The sequence below is a fragment of the Lolium perenne genome, chromosome 6, assembly GCF_019359855.2.
Source record: "Lolium perenne isolate Kyuss_39 chromosome 6, Kyuss_2.0, whole genome shotgun sequence".
In the NCBI taxonomy this organism is placed as follows: Eukaryota; Viridiplantae; Streptophyta; class Magnoliopsida; order Poales; family Poaceae; genus Lolium; species Lolium perenne.
In genome coordinates this window covers 261,022,440-261,032,112 of record NC_067249.2, presented here as the reverse complement: position 1 = coordinate 261,032,112, position 9,673 = coordinate 261,022,440, and positions in this window count along the sequence as shown.

Here is a 9,673-nt window from a genome sequence, read left to right as displayed (position 1 = left end):
ACAAGTTAATACCTTGTCAATTGGCGCCGTCTGTGGGATCTTGAGGCGACAAGGAGCTGATCTCGATGGCACGTTCAAGATCGTCGACTTCATCAGTAGCAAGCAACATCATGGACAGAGGTAAACAGATCGAAACTGGTCTCGTTGATTTTATTCCTCACCCGCCCTCCCGTTTGGATGCATATGCGTATCTGGAGGAGCCCATGAAGATGACGTTTGGAAAATTCCACTTCCGCGTCGAGAAAGAAGGATCGTATCGTCTCGAAGTTCCGATCTCGTCGGGATTATCAGCGGTTGGTCCTGATTTATCAAACTCAGTATCATCAATCGAGTCAAGCGACAAGGAGATTTCGTCGCCACGTTTCATCGGCAGCAGGGCAAGTGAAAAACTCGCCAAAATCTTCAGCGACATGTCCTTCGAGTCATCGGCGGACTCCTATTTAAGCGATGATTCGAGCGACACCGATAGCTTCGACTTCATCGACAAATCCATCTCTATTGGGAAGGTCTTCACCAATCTCTATGATGGTGTCACCGAACCAAACAAAGCGAAAACTCCAAAATATCACCAAGTTTATGCCATTGGAGAAGCAAGTCGCGATCAAGAGGAAACATCAGAGGCTTTCGACGATTTGGGAAACCCCTATGTCGATCCCTCAGATCTAAGGAGAGGTTTGGGCACTAAATATGTTGGGCCCACACCACGTGCCAGAGTTCAACTTCCACAAGCAGCCTGGGATAGAGCTGCGAAAGCTTTGGATGGCTCTGAACCAATGGAGACAACTGCTACGAAGAAGAAGCGCAAGCTTATCAATATAGACTCGCCCGAGCTGGAAGAGAGTTGGAAAAACATGTGCTTTGGAACAGAAGAAGGGAGGCAGCTTCCGCATCAAGCAGGCGACGAGCGGAATTAAGTCGACACTCAGAAACTTCGGGAGATAGTCACAGAGAAGCTCGGAGGAGAGCAAGATCTCGGCTGCAAAATATACCGGAAGCTGAAAGAGAGACTCTAATCCAAAACCTCGACATGTCCTTTATGTCAATCGACACGAGGGGGAATATTATCCCAAAAACACCGGAAGCAGGGTACATGGCGACACAAGCTTTCATCTTAGCGTCCAGGGCACCTCCCGGAGATCCAAGAGAAGCGTTGTACAACATGGCCATGGCAGGATGTGGAGCCATGGGAGCAGCGTTCACAGCCACACCTCCCGAAGGAACTGCAAGGCAAAATAGTCCGAGACCTACCGCAGCAGTGCAAGATCCACCAAGAGCAAGTGGAGCCAGGGACACAATTACCCAGGCTAGAGTTGATAGAGCGCGACAAGAAAGAAGGGAACGTCGGCATTCACCAGAACTTGCTGAAGAGGACATGTGTGGACTCCCATGTTTCACACGACGGGTCCGAAAAACTCGAGTTCCATCAGGATTCAAGCTACCCGATAGTTTCAAGAAATTCGATGGCCTGCAAGACCCCGAGGATTGGCTTGTGGATTACCTCGAGACAGTAAAATTGATAGGCGGGACCAGAGCGACAGCCATGCAGAGCATCCAGATACATCTGAGCGGAGCCGCCAGATCATGGATAAAAAAGCTTCCCCCAGGTTCCATCGACAACTGGGAAAGTTTCGAACATGTGTTTATCAAGAATTTCCGGTCAACCTGCAAGAAACCTGCGACACTAGAGGAGTTGAGGTCATGTCGACAAAAGCATGATGAATCAATGAGGAAGTACATCCAAAGGTGGAACATCATCAAAAACTCGGCAGAAAATATATCTGACGAAAGAGCGATAAATGCATTTGTTGCAGGAGTTCGACGAGGAGATTTCGTGGAGGACTTGGGGAGGACAAACCCAAGAACAGTATCAGCTTTAATGGAGATAGCAAACAGATGGGCAGATGGCGAAGATGCGGTACATAACAAACGACATAGGTCCCCAGAGGAAGATCGCAGTCGAAATTTTCAAAATAGGCGCCGATTTCCCCGTCAATTTTCAAGTTACGATGCACCTGGCCAAATATCGGCTGGCTTTCGGGGAAACAATGGAGGAAACAGTAGGGATGACTACCAGAGAAGTAATGCACAGCAAGGCGACAATAGAGATAACAGGCAAAATAGCGGGCCAAGGTTCCAGAGACCTTTTGTGTCTCCCGAAGAGATGATGAACGGGCCGTATCAGATGCACTTCTTTCTCGATAGTAATGGAAAAAGACAGTCAGGACACTTGCAAAAGGATTGCCGAAATTTCCAGGCAATGTTAAGATGGGCAGGACATGCAAATGCTCAGGCAGCTCACAGAAATCCTCAAGGACCTAGGAGTGAGATTCACTTGCCACCTCCTCCCGCGGTTACAGACGAAAATCGACATCAGCTCAGAATAGCGGCAGCACCTGCTCCACCGCCCTACGTCGATCCTAACTCTAACGGAGCGGTCTCGATGATTCAGAAAGGCAGGCCATCCAATAGAGCTCAGAAAGTAATCTCGCGACAGGTGTTTATGGCAGAGAAGATGCCACCACCAACAGTCGAGTACCTTAACTGGTCAGGGCAAGATATTGGCTTCACAATAGCTGATCATCCACAGCAAGTTCCTCGACCAGGGCAGTCAGCACTGATCTTACCAGCACTAATTGCGGGTTTCGATGTATCTCGAGTATTCATAGATGGCGGCAGTAGTCTAAACCTTATGTACGCAGATACGCTAAGGAAAATGAATATTTCCCTCGCAAATTTGAAACCAACCGACACACGTTTCCACGGCATCACACCAGAGAAGCCAAGTTACCCACTGGGGAAGATCAATCTCGACGTTCAGTTTGGGACCCGAGAAAACTACAGGATAGAGAGGTTGGAATTCGAAGTTGTGGATTTCCCGTCGCAGTATCACGCTTTGTTGGGGCGACCAGCATATGCCAGATTTATGGCGGTACCACATTACACGTACTTGCTTTGGAGGTTACCTGGACCTAATGGACCAATCACAGTCAAAGGAAGCTTCGCGCTAGCCGATAAATGCGACAAAGATTTTCATCGACTATCAGAAACTTTCGGGATGCAGGCAGAGTACGCATCGTCAAGGCTCATGACTGATTATGATGTGCTGCCAGACGTAGGGAGGCCCAACAAGGAATCAACTTTCAATACAGCAAAAGATTCTAAAGAAGTGCAGATTCACCCGACAGATCCGAAGAAAACGACGTCCATCGCAACAAACATGGACCTCGCGTAGGAAAGCGCGCTCGTCGAGTTCCTCCGTGAGCACTGGAAAATCTTCGCATGGTGTCCAGCTGACATGCCAGGAGTACCCAGGGAACTTGCCGAGCACCACCTAAACTTGGATCCTATTGCGAGACCAATCAAGCAACCTTTGCGGCGTTTTTCGGAACCAAACCGCAAAGCCATGTTGTCAGAAATTGATCGACTTAGAGAAGTTGGTTTCATCAAAGAGATATCTACTGAGGCCACTTGGGTAGCTAACCCAGTGATGGTGCCGAAGAAAAACACGAAAGTTCTTCGCATGTGTGTCGACTTTACGTGCCTCAATAAACATTGTCCAAAGGATCACTTTCCCCTCCCAAGGATCGATCAGATTATCGACTCCACGGCAGGATGTGAACGTCTTTCCTTCTTGGACACATATTCCGGTTACAATCAGATCAGATTAAAAGAAGACGACGAAGCTAAAACAGCGTTCATCATACCGTATGGCGTATTTTGTTACAAAACAATGCCCTTCGGGTTGAAAAACGCGGGAGCAACATATCAACGGATGATGCAGAAGTGCCTAGCAACACAGATTGGGAAAAATGTACAAGTGTACATCGACGACGTCGTCATCACATCAAAAAAGGGAGCAACATTAATCGAGGACTTGAAAGAAACTTTCGACAACCTCGACAAATTTTGTCTCAAGTTGAATCCGACGAAATGTTCTTTCGGCGTCCCTGCAGGAGAACTTCTCGGGTTCCTAGTTTCAGCAAGAGGGATTGAAGCAAATCCCGAAAAAATCCAAGCTATCGTAACAATGAGGAAGCCAACAAAGTTGAAGGAAATACAGCAGTTTAATCCGGGCGAGTTGCAGCTTTAAGCGATTCATCGCCGTCGGGAGAAAAGGCGCTACCATTCTACGCCCTAATCAAACAAGGAGAGAAGTTCCAGTGGAACGAAGAGGCAGATAGGGCCTTCGAGGACCTCAAACGGAAAATTTTGACACCACCAATTCTAGTGGCGCCAAAAGAGAAAGAACCGCTCCTGTTATATATTGCGGCTACACCTCAGGTGGTCAGCACGGCGCTAGTTGTCGAAAGAGAAGAAGAAGGAAAACTCCACGGAGTGCATAGGCCAGTATATTTCATCAGCGAAGTATTATCGCCCTCAAAACAAAGGTACCCGCAGTACCAAAAGCTAGCATATGGAGTATTCACAACCGCAAGAAAATTGCGCCACTATTTTTCGGCGCATCCGATAATAGTGGTCAATGAGGCGCCTTTATCCAACATACTCAATAATCCAGAAGCTACAGGCCGTGTCTCCCTTTGGGGAATAGAACTTTCTCCTCGGGACATCACATATGAAAAAAGAAAGGCAATAAAGTCACAAATTCTACCAGACTTCATCGCAGAATGGATGGAGTTGCAAAACACAGGACCTCCGGATTTATCGAGAACCTGGACTATGAACTTCGACGGGTCCAAAAGGTTAGAAGGAGCTGGAGCAGGGGTAATACTCATATCACCTGAAGGCGACAAATTGAAGTACGTCCTGCGGATGACGTTCCCAAACGCATCTAATAATGAGGCAGAATATGAAGCCCTTATACATGGGATGAAGATGGCGAAAGCCTGCGGCGCAACTCGACTAAAAATATTTGGCGACTCACAATTGGTAGCTCAGCAAGTCATGAACCAATGCGATGCGGTCAATGATAGCATGGTGGCGTACAAAGAGATGTATAATGAGCTGGAGAAACTGTTTGATGGATGCGAGGTAAACCATATCAGCAGGTTGAGCAATGATGAAGCCGATGTTCTCGCAAATATCAGGTCGCAGTGCCTCGCAATTCCCCCAGGTGTGTTCTGGGAAGAGATAACAGAAAGATCCACGAAGCCGAAGAAATTAACAAAGAAGGAGAAGAGCGAGAAACCCTCGGGGGCTGCGAAAGAAGCATTGGAAGAAGAAGAAGAGGAACAAGATCTAGTATTGATGGTGCAAATCCCGTGGATGCAGGCGTACATATCATACATCCTAAGAAAAACAATACCCGACGATCCAGTTGAAGCAAGGCGAGTTATTAGGCGATCCAAAGCTTTCACGGTGGTCAAAGGGGAGTTGTACAAACGCAGTATCTCGGGTGTGTTACAACGATGCGTCACACCCGAAGAAGGAAGGATAATTCTGAAGGACGTACACGAAGGAGTATGTGGCCACCACGCGAGCAGTCGAGCTATTGCAGCCAAAGTTTTTCGAGCAGGATTCTACTGGTTGACAGCAATTGAGGACGCAAAGGAGATAGTGCGAACTTGCGACGCATGTCAGAGATTTGCCGCAAAACCTCACTCTCCGGCAGCAGAATTAATGCCAATACCCTTATCTTGGCCTTTTGCTCAATGGGGTCTCGATATGGTGGGAAAATTACACAAAGCTTCGCCAGGAGGATACGAGTATATGTTGGTTGCTGTTGATAAATTCACCAAGTGGATAGAAGCAAAGCCGATAAATTCACCAGATGCAGCATCAGCAATAAAGTTCGTGAAGGGCATCGTTTTTCGATTTGGAGTACCTCACAGCATCGTCACAGACAATGGCAGCAACTTTACGTCAAAGGAGTTCAAGGCGTACTGTGCAGAGGTAGGCATCAAATTGCACTTCGCGTCAGTTGCACATCCTCAAACCAATGGTCAAGTCGAGAAAGCCAATGGCATCATCTGCAATGGCATCAAGAAACGTTTGTTAGGACCACTGGAAAAAGCTTGACATACCTGGCCAGAAGAGTTACCAAGTGTGTTATGGAGCATCCGAACAACACCAAATACAGCAACACAGGAGACCCCGTTCTTCCTAGTCCACGGAGCAGAGGCAGTACTGCCGATAGAAATAGAGCACGACTCCCCCAGAGTCACAGAGTACAACGAAGAAGTTTCCAGGAAAGCTTTGGAAGACGACGTCGACGCACTCGACGAAGCTCGAGACGAAGTATTATCAAGGGTAACTAAATATCAGCAGGACCTGAAAAACTACCACAGTCGTCGTTTGCGACCAAGATCCTTTCAAGTTGGAGACCTAGTTTTGCGACTCAATCAAGAGCGCACTGAAAAACTCGAGTCACCATGGCTTGGCCCTTACGTCATCACGGAAGTAATCGAAGGAGGAGCGTACAGGATAAAAGACAAGAAGACAGGGGTTCCCGAGAAAAACCCCTGGAACGTGGCACAGCTCAGGCGGTTCTACGCTTAGAGTCGAAATATAGTCCTCCTCTGTAAAAATACAATGTACTGAAACGCCCGCGAGTTTTCAGACGCACTCTTTTCCTTTTCGGGGCACCGAGTGGGGCCGGAAAGGTTTTTAATGAGGCGGGCTCGCGGTGCTGCAATATAATAAAGATAGTGGAGATATACTTCGACATGCCCGGGGGCTCAATGACTTCAAGTTACAAAATATATACAATATAGATAAACTAGGCTTACCGAAATATTTCGCCTTGGTACAAGAATACCTCGCCAAATAGAACATCGGAAGCCAACAACCATAAATATAGTGTACCCGTCAAAATGTTATTGCTTTGGTCTGAAAACCTCGCAACAAAAATATAGAACGTCACCACCAAGACACTCGGGGGCTCGTACCCATTGATAGCGAAATATATATACCTTCTCGCAATAAGAGAAAAATCTTCGGGATAACAAAATAGTATAAGCCCTAGCCAAAGGCTTGGGGGCTCGACGATCAAAAATAAAAACAATACATACTTACAGAGTTGACAGCTTTACAATATAGATCATGTTTACAAAGACGTATCAATGGTTAAACTACAGTGAGAAAAAGGAAAAACCCTCAGTGGATACCTAGCACATGGTCTATGGTTACTCGTTCATTGGAAGGACGGGTACTATGCTCGGCATAGCTACCCTTCGCAAAGAACTCAGCGTCCATCCGAAGAAGTTCATCCATCATATCTTCGGCTACAGGAGTCACCAGATCATCAATCTTGCCCACGTCTCTCTTTTTCTTCGACATTTTAGCCAGGCACGTGGGAACAATTTGATCCATGGGCAATTTTGGATGGCAAATCTTTATCATCATCATAGCAAATCTTGCGCCAGCAGAAAGTTGAGCCCGCACAAAGCCATGGATTCGAGGAGCATCTCGAAATTTTTCCATTAATGCAGGAAGAGTTTCTGGCATTTTGTTGCGAGGGAACATGGTTCCATAAACTAAAAATAAGGTCTTCGTACAGAAGTCAAGGAAATCACGGACCTGACCCGCGCGATCTTGGAATCTGACAATTTGACGGGTACGCTCGGGAGTAACCCAAAAGTTAGAACCATGTTGTGCAGCCAGTCTGAGCAGAGCATTGGCTCGAGCTTCAACACATTGATCTTCGGCAGCAGTATCCAAAAATGAGCCTGGTACAGTGAATAAATTGACGAGGAAGGAAAAATAGCAAAAACAACATCCATCATGGTTATGAACAAGAAACATACCTGTCATGTCCAAGCTGGCGTCAGTCATTAGCTGAAGCATATAATTTTCTCGTGAGGAAGCTTCGGTAGCCTCAGTAACAGCAGCGTCCTTTGCAGCAATGGCTTCTTTTGCCCGTTGAAGAGAAATATTCTCTCTCTCGGATGCTTGTCGAGATTGTTCCATCATCGCAAGAGTTTGTTTTTTCATGGATTGGAGTTGTTGGCGCAATTCTTGCAAATCTTGCGATAGATGTTGTCTTGAAGAACCGTCGACAAAGTTATCATTGACTAGTATTTTCTTCGAGAAGGAGGAAGCAGGAGAAGTATCGGCAGAATGAGGATCGGCAGAGTAGTTATCAAATATCAACTGGAAAAGAAAATTCCAATATCAAAGGATTGCACAAGACAGAATTCCATTGATCTTCAAGAAATTTACATGGATATTACAGAAGGAGTTCTTCAAAAGTACTAAGGTAATTGTCGCCAAAGCTAATATGGCGACAATAGCTTAAGAAACAGGAAAAATAAAAAGAAGGGGCATTCAACTAGACCTCCGGCTTTGATGAGCTAGGAGTTGAAGATGGCTTGATCCCAGATAGGACAGGATTTTCTTCGTGTTGGGCTTTGCCGCCTTGATCAACGATCGCCATTTTGTCTGCTCTATCTGCTCTGTGTCGCCTACTTTCGCCCAGTCGATAGTTTGTTGGCTATCAGCAACCAAGGCAACAGTGCTTTCAACAGCGACCTTCATATTTTCCTGGCGCATCTTCAGCCCAAGATCTTCAGGAGGATTAAAGCACTTGGCAAGAGCAAGGAAAGTTGCGGGTTCCTCTTTTTTCGGGAAGAAATAGGGGAAGAGTCGCGACAGCCCTGCTTTAGCTTGATCAATGCCCTCGCGTGCTTCTGTTCCATGAAACTCAAGGAACGAAATGGCGTCAAGAAGAGGATCATTGTCGGGATCTTCAAGTTCAAATTCTTGAGATGTTTTACCTGTCAAGATCAAAACTTATTGATCAACAAACAAGTGAAGGAAAGAAAGTCCAAAGGATGTGAAGTGGTTCAGCTACTTACTGACAAAGCGACGGCTTTGTGACCTTACGCGCTTAATGATCGCTTCCTCGCAAGCAGATTGTGCGGCTATATGCTCGCTCAGCGAAGTCTCGGCATCGTGAAGTCTCTTCCTAAGATCTTCGACACCAGCAGCATCGGCCTTGGCCTTGTCAGCCTATGCTCTAGCTTGGATAGCATCTGATTCGGCCTTCTTACGAGCCTCTTCACTTTGCTCTAATTTTTGAGCAAGTGTATTGGCACGTTCGTTGACCTCCACCAGTTTTTCTGCCAAGAAAGTTAAATTTAGTTAAAAACATCGACAACAAAGGAGTAAGAAGGCAAGGGCAAAAAGAAGCAGCAAGGCATTACCTTCAGTCTTACTCGCATACTCACGATACCCAATGAATTGGGCACCGATACGAATAAGCTCTTTGATCATAGGCTGTCAAAGAAGGACAAAGAAAGAAAATGTCGGTATGGGAAAAATATGATGGCATAAAGAAGCAAACAGAGGAAATATAGACAGTGACAAGAAAATTAAGAACTTACATCATCCAAGAGAGGGTTAGAGGAGTTACTCAATTGGAGAGTAGGCTCCGGGATTGTTTCAACCCTTGCCCTTTTCGGTGAAGGAACAAGGGGGCTTGAAGGAGGAGTAGAAGCGCCGACGTTTTGTTGAGGAGGTGAGGATTCCTCCCCTTCAACTGGCGTCTTCGAAACAACTAGAGTATGTGACGTACTCGTTCGAGCAGCCACATCAAAAGCTGGTACTTCTTCCTCATCATCACTGCGATTAAATGTTGGCAGCATAAAAAAGCAAGATAGACAAAAATCTTCGAGTACAAAAAAAAAAGAAAGAGGTGACTTACGAACTGATGAGGGCCTCAAGGTACGGATCATAAGCTGCCTTCTGATGTGGAGGAACAGCTTCTTCGGTTTTG